The sequence below is a fragment of the Gigantopelta aegis genome, chromosome 8 (genome assembly GCF_016097555.1).
Source record: "Gigantopelta aegis isolate Gae_Host chromosome 8, Gae_host_genome, whole genome shotgun sequence".
In the NCBI taxonomy this organism is placed as follows: domain Eukaryota; kingdom Metazoa; phylum Mollusca; class Gastropoda; order Neomphalida; family Peltospiridae; genus Gigantopelta; species Gigantopelta aegis.
In genome coordinates this window covers 46,411,133-46,426,674 of record NC_054706.1, presented here as the reverse complement: position 1 = coordinate 46,426,674, position 15,542 = coordinate 46,411,133, and the positions used below count along the sequence as shown (strand labels likewise).

General features: G+C 37.8%; 1 long non-coding RNA gene across 1 annotated transcript in view; it reads left to right on the top strand.

Moving 5' to 3' along the window:
* The first annotated feature begins 9,248 nt into the window (after positions 1-9,248).
* The window catches only part of LOC121379138, a 30,753-nt gene continuing 24,459 nt past the window's right edge, over positions 9,249-15,542 (top strand). Inside the window, exon 1 of the long non-coding RNA XR_005958808.1 lies at positions 9,249-9,394. This is a non-coding gene — a long non-coding RNA (uncharacterized LOC121379138). The remainder of the gene's footprint in view (positions 9,395-15,542) is intronic.

Here is a 15,542-nt window from a genome sequence, read left to right as displayed (position 1 = left end):
TGGATACAACGGAGTGAAACAAGAGTTTGTGACGTTGAAATACCCTTAAAATACACTAAAACGCGACTCCATAATGATGACATCTCAGACGCACGTGCGTTTTTAAAAATACGAAAAATGCATTTTGTGGTATTAGAAACAAGGATGACCAGAGACACTTCGGTTGTACGGAAATGGACAAACTAAAAAATAAAATGTAAGTTATGTTTGATTTCAGTTATCATAATAGTGAAAAATATGCCTTAGTGTTTAAAAACAAGGGTCTGCCCCTTTGATATAAATTCAATAACTATATTTATCTTGCCTTCATGTAAAATTCTTTAATCTCATTGGTTTTTTGCCGTTGGACAAATCCCTTATACCCCTGTGGGCGGAGCCAAATTCTCTTATACCCCGTCTGTAATTTCCAACAGTTTCCAGCCACCCCAGTTAATGCTAAAGCAATCATTAGATTATAAATAACATTGATAATCAAGCAAGTATACATAATTAATTTTATTTTTACTATAAAATACACTATTTCAATACTTTTAAAAGCTGCATTGTTGAACTCGGCCACCTAATTACGGTCGTGATGTTATTGTATCAATGCGCGATTAGCAACAGGTTTTGTTTGTGGGTTTTTTTATTTTTTTATTTTTTTACTACATACATTTCTGATAAAAAAAAAGATTTTTTTTTTTTTATTGATATCGGTTTCAGACAATTTCGTATTACAAACATTTGAAGATTAAAAACTCGTTTATCGATGGAACTATTTTTCGCCACTGGCAAGTGGTTTCGTTCGCGTCCGCGTGGTACGGCTCCGTTAATAAATTGTTAACACTATTATTATTGTCTGGTGTTATTTTGATTATTTGGCTATATGGTTTAACATGTCGGCAAGATAAATTCGTTGTAGAAGCATCTCTCGGGGTATATGGCTTTTTATGTACCCTTTGTGTGCTCTTTTAAAAGAACACACAGAGGGTACATAAAAAGCCATAGGCCTACCCCTCGTGATGCTTCTACAACTTATAATATATTCGTCTATTTCGTCCATGGATCTTTTATTTCTTCAGAGGTTAATCATGTGATCTTTTATAACGTCAGAGTCTGATATGAATACATTAAATATCTTTTCATGAGCATATGCTACTGTAATAAAACAATTAATACTGCGTACTGGCATGATAATTTAAAAAGAAAAGATTATCGTTTGATGAAATACAACGTTATCACAGATTTGGTTACTCAGCCCAAATATGATAGACGAAAATATGGATCCATGATATATTTTCCTGAAACATTGCCAATCAGGTACGTTTTGGTTTTGTTGAGAATTATGATAAACAAACCTTTTACATAAAATATATTGATGTAAAATAAAATGTGTTTTTTATATTTTTGATTAGATCAAGATTTTGTCACAAAGACAAACTACTTCTTAAACTGTGTACTAGTAGTAGTATATACTACTGCTACTTATGCTACCACTACTACTACTACTACTACTACTACTATTACTACTACTACTATTATTACTACTACTACTACTACTACTACTATTATTACTACTACTACTACTACTACTACTACTATTACTACTACTACTACTACTACTATTAATACTACTACTACTATTAATACTACTACTATTACTACTACTACTACTATTAATATTACTACTGCTACTACTATTAATACTACTACTACTACTACTACTACTATTAATACTACCACTAGGCCTACTACTATTAATACTACTAATACTACTACTACTACTACTATTAATACTACTACTACTACTATTACTACTACTACTACTACTACTACTACTACTACTACTACTACTACTATTACTACTGCTACTACTACTACTACTACTACTACTATTACTACTACTGAGATTTATGCATTTCAGTCTCTGGCATCATAAATGCCCACTTATGCTTTGAAAATGAATGAATGAATGAATGAATGAATGTTCAACGACACCCCAGCACGAAAAATACATCGGCTTTGAAAATGAAGAAACATACTGGTATTTTTCAGTCTCTAGGAAATTAAAAATAAGTTCATAATTATAAACAGAATTCATTAAATATTTTGAAATACATTTTTGTTTGAAAATGACCTTTTTGTTACAAGTAAAACGCAGTACATGACTCAGTTTGCCGAATTGTAGCTCATTGGCAGAGGATACGGACGCCGTATGAATAGGCACTCGTCCAGGAAATTGAGACACGTAGCAGATGGTGTGAACAGTTCAGAAGACTGGAACACGCACTTATAAGGATTTGTGTCCATCATAGGCGTACGAGACGGGGAGCAGAGCAGCACCCCCCACCCCCCACCCCCACCCCCACCTCCAGTACTGTCCGCAGATTCGGGCAAAAACGATAGAGATATTCATTCAAAATGAGTTTACCTGAAACCTTTTCAGCATGGATTTTCATCATTCTACCCACATTATTTTAGTTGTAATCTATGTATAAATTAGTACTGACCGTTTGCAACCCTGTTTAGCTGTTTGGCAGTAATGATAATATGAATAAAGCTATATATTGTTTTATTTAACGACACCACTAGAGCACATTGATGAAATTTATGTTGTTATTTACATTCGGGCATTTTCGTTTAATTGGGGCAAGTGTTGGCCTGCGACAATACAAAAATGGGAGCTCGTATGCCTATAATGTCCATCGGATCTGAAGCGTAAAGGAAAATGTGCTGGCGGTCTATACTTTCGCGAACGAAGGTTTTCTTTTGGGGTCGGGTCATGCTCAATCGAAAAATAAATTGAAAGGAAACTGGTATTAGTGTAAAATATTTTTCCGTTAATGGATAACTCTAATTAGGATTATTGCGTGTAATATCCAGTACTGACTAGTAAACACTTTGCCACCAGTCTCCGTTTAGAAATAAATCATCTAAAATATAAATAAAATAGCCACAGATATATCAAACTGCCTGTGGGTAAAGACGGTTTCTATGGGTAAAGACAGTTTCTGTCAGAACATCATTCGTTATTTTTGATAACACATACTTGTTTGCACATGGACGTGTCTTAACCATTTCAAGAGGGCCTCGTAAGCTGTCAAACTTGTGCTCAATTCTTTTGTTCTTTGTACAATAAAATATGTTTGCAATCAAAACAATTTCAAGACATACGACTGGCTGCTCCTAGGTGATGACCAGATCACCAATGTCATACATCCAATGGAAAAATAGCACGATCAAAATCGATTACACTGACGTATAGTTAACCTGACAATCATTTGTCTGTGACGCGTAAGTGCAAGGGACGTCTACCAGAAACTTCAGGGAAAATTAATAATAAATAACGTTTAGTCGAAAAATTTGAGGATATGTAAGAAATAGAATAATACATTGTGTCCGTTAGATACCATTTATCTTAAAAATCGTTGTTTAAAAACGTATCAAACTCGCTTTCGCTCGTTAAATACATTTCAAAACAACTCGTAAGATAAATGGTATTTAAAGGACACAAATTATTATCTCTCTCTCTCTCTCTCTCTCTCTCTCTCTCTCTCTCTCTCTCTCTCTCTCTCTCTCTCTCTCTCTGTATATATATATTAGGACATGGTTGTGTTTTTCGAGGGAGCATGACTTAAACCCATAGAAACATTGTTCGCCAGTTTAACCTCCACCCCTACCCGCCTATTTCCCGAACATGCGTCTGGGGGTGCATAAATATAAGTTGGGGCAGATTCAGATCGAATCGGAATATTTAGATGCACGCACACTATCCACTAAATAATTGGGCGAGAATCTTCCAGTCCGTGAGTTCTCCAGCTTAATCGACAAATTCCATAGTCAGTGACGGGCGTACGTTTGGCAGCATACAAGTCTGTGTAGTGTGTATTAATTTCACTTTCAGATGAAGCAGTTGATGAGGAGATTGTCCATTCGATTATTGGTAGTATTCTGCTTTGCAGCTGACATTATGCTAATCAGTTCCCGGAATATGGAATGACAGCCTACTTGAATCAGCTGTGTGTACATGTAGCTTTCCCATTTACTTTTGTGTTACTGTTTCCTGTCATTAATTCGCATGCAGGCCCGTAGGAAACTGGGGGGGGGGGGGCTGCTTTCTCCCCCACTACTCGAGAAAAATGTACGATTTTTGATCCTTCTCTATATAAATAACGGTAAACATGGTTTGTGCCCCCACCCACCCCCCACGCGCACACACACACACACTATACTGGTTGTGACCTCCCACCCTCACCCAACTAAAGGTTGTGCCCACCCCTACTCTAGATATCGTTTCTACGGGCCTGGTACTAGTCTATATAAATAAAAGTAAAATATGGTTGGTTCCCCCCCCCCCCTTCTACACACAAACACACAGACACACACACACTATGCAAAATGTGAAACACCACACACACACACACACACACACACACACACACACCCTTACCCCATTAGAGGTTGTGCCCACCCCCACTTCAGATATCGTTTCTACGGGCCTTGTACTAGTCTATATGAATAAAGGTAAAATACGGTTGGTCCCCCCTCCTACATACAAACACACGGACACACACACACACACAGACACACACACACACACACACACACACACACACACACACACACACACACACACACACACACACACACACACTATGCAAAATGTGAAACACCACACACACGCCTAGTACCTACCAGCCTTATGTCCCGTGGCTTAACCAATCTGATTTGGAGAGCTTATCCTTTTATGCTTTAGGCTACCCATATTCCCTGAAGGTTTCTGGTAGACGTCCAAGGATACTACGTGCTGTGTGTTATGTCATTGGATGTTAGTGGCACATCGCTGGCTCAATGTTTAGTTTCATGAAGGGCGGTAAAACGCTCGCCTGATGCGCGGTCGGACTAGGATCGATCCATTAGGCTATTTCTCGTTATAGCCAGTGCACTATGACTGGTTTATCAAAGGCCGTGGTATGTGCTATACTGTCTGTGGGATGGTGCATATAAAAGATCCCTTGCTGCTAAAGTAGCGGGTTTCATCTCTGAGACTATATGTCAAAATTACCAAATGTTTGGCATCCAATAGCCGATGATTAATAAATCAATGTGCTCTAGTGGTGTCGTTAAACAAAACAAACTTTAACTTTAATTTCATAAAAACCCAAATAATTTAATTATTTTTTAAAAGAAACACCGTGGCCTCCCCTATCCCAAAGAATTAATATTTAGCGTGTGTGTGCGTGTGCAGGGTCGTAGCTAGTGTGGGGGGGGGGGGGGGGGGGGGGGGGCAAGGAAAACAATCCGGAAACAATTATAGAAACTTAAAGAAAATTCTCTTCTTAACCGTTTAGGATGTATTCTACCAAATCAAATTCCATAGACGACAATAGTAACATATGTGCCTAAAACTCCTACCTGCGGCGTATCAATCGACATAATAGCCACGGATATAAATACTACCACCTCTCACCCTTAAAGTGAATCAGAAAAAAAATGGGGGTCAAGCTGCTCATCACAGGTCTTGTTGTGTTCACTTCTCTATCAAAAGTTAAACTTTGACCCAGCCGAAATTATTTGGTTTAGTACTACTTATATTTAAGGAGTTGTAGACTATTAACTACTCAGTTGCTACCCCCCCCCCCCCCCCAACAAAAAAGCCCAGCTACGGCCCTGGTGTGTGTGTTTGTGTGTGTGTGTGTGTGTGTGTGTGTGTGCCGCCCTTCCCCAACCCACTCACTGTTTAGCACCTTCCTACGCCACTGCTGTTGTTGCTGAATTTCACGGGTCCACACTGGCCTTTGATATCGATCATACATTAAATGGATTCGGACGTAGTGCCTATTTCATCATCTCTGCATGTTATAACTGCTTGCTCAGCGCAATTCTTTTTGGCGCTCAGGGGTTAATTAAAAATCTCCATTGTATAGTAGTTCGGTCTGCGTATGCGAAAATTAGAATGGTATTTTATGACTTAGGATTGACAAATGAATAAAAGACTTTGGTATGTTAGTTTGTTTTGTTTACCGACACCACTAGAACACATTGATTAATTAATCATCGGCTATATTGGATGTCAAACATTTGGTAATTTTGACTCGTAGTCATCAGAGGATACCCGCTACATTTTTCCTAATGCAGCAAGGGATCTTTTATATGTACTTTCCCACAGACAGGAAAGCACATACCACGACCTTTGTCCAGTTGTGGTGCACTGGTTGTAACGATAAAAAAAAAAATCAGCTGAATGGATCCACCGAGGTGGTTCGATCCTGCGACTTTGGTATGAATAATTATTATAACATATACTCTTCAAAAAAAGAAACGCAAAAGGGTACAAATGGGTTATAACTCCGATTTTATGTTTCCTACCGGTTCATGCTTTGTGAATATAAGGTCATTGCATGTCCCAAACACATTCCCACGGTTACATTCGATAAAACGCAGCTACTGTACAATAAAGTTCCAAAATGTGAATATTCGCAAAAACGCAGCCACGTGCAAACCATGTCACCACTGCACGTGCGTTGTCTGCACGTGCAACATGAACACCAACAGTATAAAAGTGCAGGGTGTTCGCTTGCCTGGCCTCTGTATCTGGCCGACAGTTGACAATCCAGGACATGCCACGTCTCAGTGAACCGCAGAGAAACAATGCCATCGGCCGACTAGACGCAGGCGAATCCAGAACGGCCGTTGCCAGGGCATTCCATGTGTCCCCAAGCACCATCTCCAGACTGTGGGACCGTTACCAGCAACATGGATCAACACGTGACCTCCCTAGATCCGGTCGACCACGGGTCACTACCCCCGGGCAGGACCGCTACATCCGGGTACGCCACCTTCGGGAACGATTGACTACTGCCACCTCCACAGCCGCAGCAATACCAGGTTTGCGCAGGATATCCGACCAGACCGTACGGAACCGCCTACGTGAGGTAGGAATTCGTGCCAGACGTCCAGTTCGAGGTGTCATCTTAACACCACAACACCGTCGACTCCGACTGCAGTGGTGCCAGATTCATCGACAATGGCCTCAACTGCGATGGAGACAGGTGTGGTTCAGTGACGAGTCCCGATTTCTGCTCCGACGTCATGATGGAAGATGTCGCGTGTATAGGCGTCGTGGTGAACGTTATGCGGCAAACTGCGTGCAGGAAGTGGACAGATTCGGCGGGGGTAGTGTCATGGTGTGGGCAGCCATCTCACACACTGGCAGAACTGACCTGGTCCACGTGCAGGGCAACCTGAATGCACAGGGCTACATTGACCAGATCCTCCGGCCACACATCGTTCCAGTTATGGCCAACGCCAACGCAGTGTTCCAACATGACAACGCCAGGCCTCACACAGCACGTCTCACAACGGCTTTCCTACAGAACAACAACATTAATGTCCTTCCTTGGCCATCGATATCACCGGATTTGAACCCAATTGAGCATCTATGGGACGAGATGGACCGACGCCTCCGACAGCGACAACCACAGCCCCAGACCCTGCCCGAGCTGGCAGCAGCCTTGCAGGCCGAGTGGGCCACCATCCCCCGGGACGTCATCCGTACTCTGGTTGCTTCAATGGGCAGGCGGTGCCAGGCAGTTGTCAACACACGCGGAGGCCACACCCGGTATTGACTCCAGATGACCTTGACCTTGGTGGTGTGTCCTATCACTTACTCACAATGGACTAGAGTGAATTGTGAACAATCCTGCAACATTTGGTAATTATCGGACTCACCATTCAATAATTAAATCAATTCTCCAAATGTTACTACAATGTGGTTTTGCGTTTCTTCTTTTGAAGAGTATATTTATTATGAAGTGATGAAACATTGAACATATGTATTAAGCTTGTGACTACTGAATATGAATACCCAAATTACTTCTTCCTTTGATATACATGTATATCACTCAAGTTATATCTTGTCTTTGAGGTGTGTGGGGGGGGGGGGGGGGGGGGGGTGCGCGCGTGTGTTCATTATCAAAATTAATTAATCAATGAAATAAATAAATAAATAAATAAATATAAATGAGGGGACTACTCCCAAACAGACATAAACATACTGATTCACCCATGTTTTTTTTTTTATCACTAAATATTTCTTTCCCCTCAGATGCAGAAGTATTGTAAATGAGAAGTGACAACTTTTCCAATCAAACGATTTCCACAGCATGTTAAAGTCTTGAGATTTTACGCATGGAAACGCAAGTAAGCATTTTTTTCCCTTGTTCGTGAATTCCATTCAATAATTTAAATCAATTCAACCCAACTCAATTTAGTTCAGTTCACTTTCACTCAGTTCATTTCAATTCAATTTTTTTTTAATTATTGGTAATGACAATTTTTTTAATGACTCGGGGAATTTGGTAACTTAACAGAAATACATCCTTGACTAATTAATAATTATGTAAAAAATATGGACACATGGATACGAATTATTACTTCGTTCAGCATCAGTACTGACACCATTATCCAACACGCAAATCACACGTTTCCCAAAAACGAGAAAAGACGGGTGTTGGTAAAACGCGGACCAGAACGGAACGGAAGGAAGGAAGGAAATGTTTTATTTAACGACGCACTGGCTGGAGCGAGAAATAGCCCAATGGGTCCACCGACGGGGATCGATACTAGACCGACCGCGCATCAAGCGAACGCTTTACCACTGGGCTACGTCAGGCCCCCAGAACGGAAAGGAATCAGATATCTAATGTAGCTGAGGAATTATATTTCTATACGTTTTGTCATTTAAAAGGTTTAATATTTTAATACTGTAGTTTAAAAAGAAAGATTCCAACATAAACAAGGTTACTCATTCCTCAAACCTATAGTCACTTTTCTTTCTTCTTTTTTTTTCTGTTCGGGAATTGAACAAATATGACGCGTCATCCGTTTGTGTAGCTCTGTGGGATGGTGCATATAAAAGATCCTTTGCTGCTAATCGAAAAGAGTAGCCCATGCATGAAGGGACAACAGCGAGTTTCCTCTCTCTATACCTGTGTGGTCCTTAATCATATGTCTGACGCCATATAACCGTAAATATAATGTGTTGAGTGTGTCGTTAAATAAAACATTTTCTTCCTTACTGGGATGGATATTATTACAGAACATTGCGATGCATCCGCAAAAAAATCAGGTACGGCCTACGTTTTGCCGGAAATGTTACATCTAAACGTTACCAATCCTTTGATGTGACGTCAACAATGCTTTTACGTTTTTAATATGCTTATTGATGTCAAAGTGATACCACGTACATTTTTCTAAATACAGTTTAACTTTAAAAATGTGCGAACAGAATCGCTGTTTGACACTAATAAGCATATTTATTTTAAATGTGTATAAATGTACAATGCATAAATCAAATCTAATACATGTACTACCTAATATTTTCTGTGAGCGTTGAGTGGATACATGAATAAAGGTAAGTTTGTTTGATTGTTTGTTTATCGGTCGAAATCGAAAGTGGGCGCAGTGGCGTAGCGGAGGGGTGTGTGTTACGGGGGCAATGCCCCCCCCCCCCCCCCCCCATCAAACCTTTTTCATTTTTTGTTTACTGTATTACATTTTATAAAAACATACATAATTATCCCCTGCGCCAGTGCGTTATTATCTATGTCTGTAACAGTAAACCTCGACATACATACATACATACAATATATAGATATTAATACATCAATACATACTAGCCAATGCCAGGTATGCCAACTGTGTCATGCACGTAAGCGGGATCGACCGCGTGGACCGTAGGCCCCATGCATGTGGATGAGTTAAACAGCATCCTTTTTATGGATGTCTGGATAGCTCAGAACGCATCGTGGTTAGTCTACATATTTGCACGCTGTATCATACCAGCAACCCTCACCCCCACCCCTTCCCCAAGCAAAAAAAAAAAAAAAAAAAAAAAAAAAACCAACCTAAAAACTAAAATGAGGGGGGGAAAAGGAGTTTTAACGGGGTTGGGGTAATGCTTCAGTTTTTGTGATTCATGATCGATTACTTTCAGTAAACGGCTTTACTTACTGTGATGATAAACTGAAAAGATTGTGACATGGCATGTAATATATAATGAAAACGCTATTCATGAATAGTTAAAGAGAGCCATCGTCTCCTCAAGTTTCTCTTTCTACAGCAAATGATTATCTTGAACTCTCAAACGTTTATCTAGTTACTGCTAAGAAAATTTCGTTATAACTATGGCACCAAAGCTGATTTTTTGGGTCTTACGCAGGGTCGGATTTAGACCCTGGGGGCCCATGGTAGGGGTCAGGGGCACTTCAGGTTCGGGGCCCCTCAACATAGAAATTAAATTACATGACAAATAAAAAATATAATTTTTTTTTTTTATAATTATTACATATTTTTTAATAAAGGAAGTCCTTAGTCTGGGGGGCCCCACTGACGGGGGGGGGGGGGGGGGGGGGCAATTGCCCCCTTTACCCCCTTATAAATCCGGCACTGGTCTTACGATAAAATATTCAATCATTCACAATGAGATAGCGAAATTGGATCCGTGCTGGCCTGAAATCATTCAGACACAAGGTAACCATACTGAAACACAACAGTGACAAAACTTAGTTTGTTTTGTTTAACAACACCACTTGAGCAAATTGATTTATTAATCATCGGCTATTGGATGTCAAACATTTGGTAATTTTGACAAAGTCTTAGAGAGAGAAAACCCGCTATATTTGTCCATCAATAGCATAGGAGCTTTTATATGCATCATCCCGTAGACAGGATGGCACACACTACCGCCTTTGATATACTAGTTGTGGTCCACTGGCTGGAACGAGAGATAGTCCAATGGGCCCACCGACGGGGATCGATCCCAGACCGACCACGTATCAAGCGAGCGCTTTTCCACTGAGCTACATCACGCACCCCATAACGCAACGACGATGAGGTGCATGATACGCCTGACAAAAGTAGATCGCGGTGACCTAGTTATGGTACGCAACACACCACCATCCTCCCAAGTTGTACTTGAATGTAAGGTTGGATGACATTATAGGAATAATTGGTAAGGAAGATATGGACCGGACAAGGATTTCCTTTAAAGGGGCATTCCTGAGTTTTGCTGCAATTTTTTAGATGTTATCGACTGACAGACTTTTTAACGATTGTAATTAGGCCTACATATCTAATATATTTTCTGCATAAAATATCAGTAGCTGTATATTAAACGTGTTTCTGGTTGTTGTAATATTTGTACTAGGTTAAATTTCATTTTATTTCCTAAAATATTTTTATTTGAAGACAAAATTCAGTTTGGGCTTCTTACAAATATTAAGACGACCAGAAACACATTAAATATACATACTGATATTCTAAACAAGAAAATATATATTTATGTATGTTTAATCGTAGAAATATTTTATTTGTCGGAAACATATTACAATGCAGCAATCTCAGGAATGTCCCTTTAAAATAATGACGTAGTTTCAAACAAAATTAAAGCTAATAGTGCATGTGTACATATATCTTTAAAATACATGTATGGCAGTGTGTGTGCGTGCGCCCTCGATCTCCGTCAGCCCCCTCCCCACCCCCATGTCTACTTGCTTTCTGAAATACCAATGTTCATTTACCATATTTAGTGATTTTGTGTTTCCTTTAAAGACTCTGAACTAATTTCCTGATTATCATCGGAGAAAGATAATCAAAATGTTTAAAATGTATCTTTTCTTGTATTCGTAATCTTTATTCCCAATTATAGTGTAAAATCCAAGAAGTACAGCTTCAAGTATAAGTTCCCGATAATCTTTATTCTCAATTGTAGTGTAAAATCAAAGAATTACAGCTTCAAGGTTCAAGTAAAAGTTCCTGATAATCTTTATTCCCAATTGTAGTGTAAAATCAAAGAATTACAGCTTCAAGTACAAGTTCCCGATAATCTTTATTCCCAATTGTAGTGTAAAATCAAAGAATTACAGCTTCAAGTACAAGTTCCCGATAATCTTTTATTCCCAACTGTAGTGTAAAATCAAAGAATTACAGCTTCAAGTACAAGTTCCCGATAATCTTTATTCCCAATTGTAGTGTAAAATCAAAGAAGTACAGCTTCAAGGTTAAAGTACAAGTTCCCGATAGTCTTTGTTCCCAACTGTAGTGCAAAATCATACAAGTATAGCTTCAGAGTTGTCCAACTTGCAATACGTTTATTCTATATTAAGAGGTCCAGTTTAAATACTAGTACATGTATATTATTGATAAACAAACTGAACATGATTTGGGGGAAATTCTTTATTTGCAGCACAAGTGGATCAAAAATGAAAGACTGTGTAAGTGGTTAACACATTGCATATCATAATACACTGTACCATCACTTGCATTTGTCATGCATTATATTAGCACTATAAATATATTTATTGCATGTATGGAGTCATTATGACAAGACAGTAATAATATGACATTCAAATCTTTCCATTTGAAATGTCTGTGCACATTCCAACAGTTCCAATGGTTGTATGTGTCCACTGATAAATCAAAGCTATAGACCCTTGTAGTTTGTTACATCATCAATATTATCTTGTAAAATATCTGAAGTGAACTCAGATGGGTTGTGACTCCAATATTACACAGCACAATTATCATAAATCCTTGTTTTATCATTAGGATCTTGCAACATTCGGTACTTGTTTACCACTTACAGAAACAACATTTAATTACTATCTCAATCAACAGTGTATTAACAAGTCTGTAATGGACCATTTTACTAAATTCACCATCTATATGACATACAGGTTAACCTGAAATTGACTTGTCTGTGACCCGTAAGTTAACTACAACACTAGGGCAAAAAAAACTGGTTTTATTTGAAAAAGGTGTTTAAATTTAATTTAAAACTGGTTTTTGGGGATATGTAAGAAATAAAATACTACATTTGTGTCCATTAGATACCATTTATCTCACAACTCTTTTAAAAATGTATCCAACCAGCTTTCACTTATTAGATAAAAGTTAGTTTCCACTGGAGTATATTAATTTATTAATCATTGGATATTAGATGTCAAACATTTTGTTAATTTTGACGTAGTCATAGAGAGAAAACGTGCCACATTTTTCCATTAGTAGCAAGGGATCTTTTATATGTACCTAACCTACCATCCCACAGACAGGATAGCACATACCACGGCCTTTGACATACCAGTCATGGTGCACTGGTTTGAATGATATGTTTTAAAACAACTCAATAAATGGTATCTAACGGCCACTCATGTACTATTCTACATTTCCTTAGTTGAAAACCGGACAATCCATTGTGGGAAAAAAAAAATTAAATAAAAATTTTAAGAAAATAGTGTATACCATATCCAAAGAAAACAAATATACATTTTCATAAAAAAAAAATATAAAAAAGGGTCATAAGAACCTGGTGACTGAAGATAATCAACCTGTCCTGTAACCATCTTTATGTACATACAGTATTTAAGTATGCAGTTCCAGAGAGTTAAAGAGACCTGGCCTGGTGCTTATACAACTTTTTAGAGTCTAGACTCGAGACGCTAATGTTATGACAACGCCATACAAATTGTATGTGTGTGACCTCATTAGAGATTGAGTCTGGACTCTCAACTGCTTTATAAGCATGGGCCCTGGACCACTTGCAGCATTTGGAGACCTGGGGCCTAATTCACTAAACTCTCGCAACTTTGCGATCTCACAGTGCAATGCTAAAAGACTTGCAAAGAGGATGTTTTTGTTGTCTAGCAGAGCCTAAGAGACCTGTGTGAAATAGGCCCCTGGAACATAATACCATTAAGAGATCACAACACAGATTTTAGGGGAGGGGGGGGGACATCAAAAGGACAATTAGCCCCAAAACCAGAAGAAAAAAAGACAACAATAAAAATAGAACAGATTCCTTTTCACATTTTTGCTTTAACATATACTGTAAGTAAATGTCCAACATCTGAAGATGACACATTTCCGTAACATACTGTTCTAACTAAATGGCCTCTCTTCATAATCATCTTCAGCTTAAACGTTTTTTAATACGAGTCTCAAAACTAAATTTGTGAACATTTAAAAATGAAAAGGATTACGGAAAAAAATGGCACTAAAGTATTGCAAATCTTTAATCCATCCATACAAAATAAATAGATAATAAGATTTTTTTAAATAAAAAATAAAATAAACATTTCAGTTATAAAAGATTTTTAAATGTTGTGGCCATCTTAGAATTTTGGCAAGACTTTTGGCCAACAAAGGTTCAAATACATTAAAAGGATTCAAATAAACAAATTCATTTTTGAAAAAAAAGAAAAAAATGCTAGACTGCTCCTTCTTTATTGGTGTTGGGAACTTGATAATGTGACAAATCAATCTGAGACTTTTTATTTACAAAACAAGTGAATTTAATTTTTTATGTTCCTTTTACAACAATTGTATAGTACTTTTGGTTGAAACTTACCATTACTAGCCAATATTTATTTCTGTACATGTAGTTTCTTCTTGGCTGTGCTAATGCCCATGAAAGCTCTAGACAATGCCTTGGTGTGTCCATTTGACATATGGGTCAAAATGTTTATAATACTGGTTTTTAAAATGGGCATTGAAAAACAGTTATTCAGGTTTTTTCTTTCTCAAAAAAAAATGTTTAACAAAAAGGATGGTACTTTGTTCCACACAAAAATGTTATAACAAAAACACTGCCTCCTAAATTTTGATCAATTATTTGGTGTTTAAATCGAAAGTGCTCCATTAGATAGACACATGTAAAGTGAGAACAATTCGTTTAAGTATACCTCAGGCACAGTGGAGAAGGGGAGTGAGCTCTATCCGTGCATGTACCTGAAGTATTAACTTAAATCTTACTAAATCATCAGGTTTTATTGTTCAAAACACCTCCATTGATCATAAAAATATACGCCTTTAGTTGTCTCCAGATAACATTTTTCCAACTGGTATAGTGGAATATGTTTATACACTCAAAAATCAATTACACAAGATCAGGTCTGAAGAAATTAGTTTTGCATTTGGAATACTAAAATGTTAAAATTTGTTTTGTTTAATGGTACCACCAGAGAATTTTGATTCATTAATAATCGGCTACTGGATGCCAAAGATTTGGTAATTCTGACATATGGATCTGTGCTTATAAAACTTTTTTAAGTGTCCAAACTCAATCTCTAATGATGTCACAAACATACAATTTGTATGGTGTTGTCATGACATTAGTGTATACGTATCGTATCTACATATGTTTACAATGCATAAATGCCTGTGCTGAAGAAAACAGGCTTCGTGAATTCAGAACTAAGGCCAGAAGTATTATACATTGTTGTTTAAAGTCAAAGAACATTTAAAACTATAGAACGTCTTGTAAATGCTTTCAGAACAAAATATTAAAACAGATTTTTTTTTTTAAAGTGGAATCACATATCCTTACAGAGAGACAATAAAAAATTTATACTACCATCTATCACGATGGAAAATTACTATATTTCATAATCTTTATATATATTTTTTAAAATAAAGTATAAACTAAAAATCCCCAATTCCCAAACAAAAACAAATTAATACTATTTTTCAAACTAAACATCATAATTTTAAATAGTCATAACACT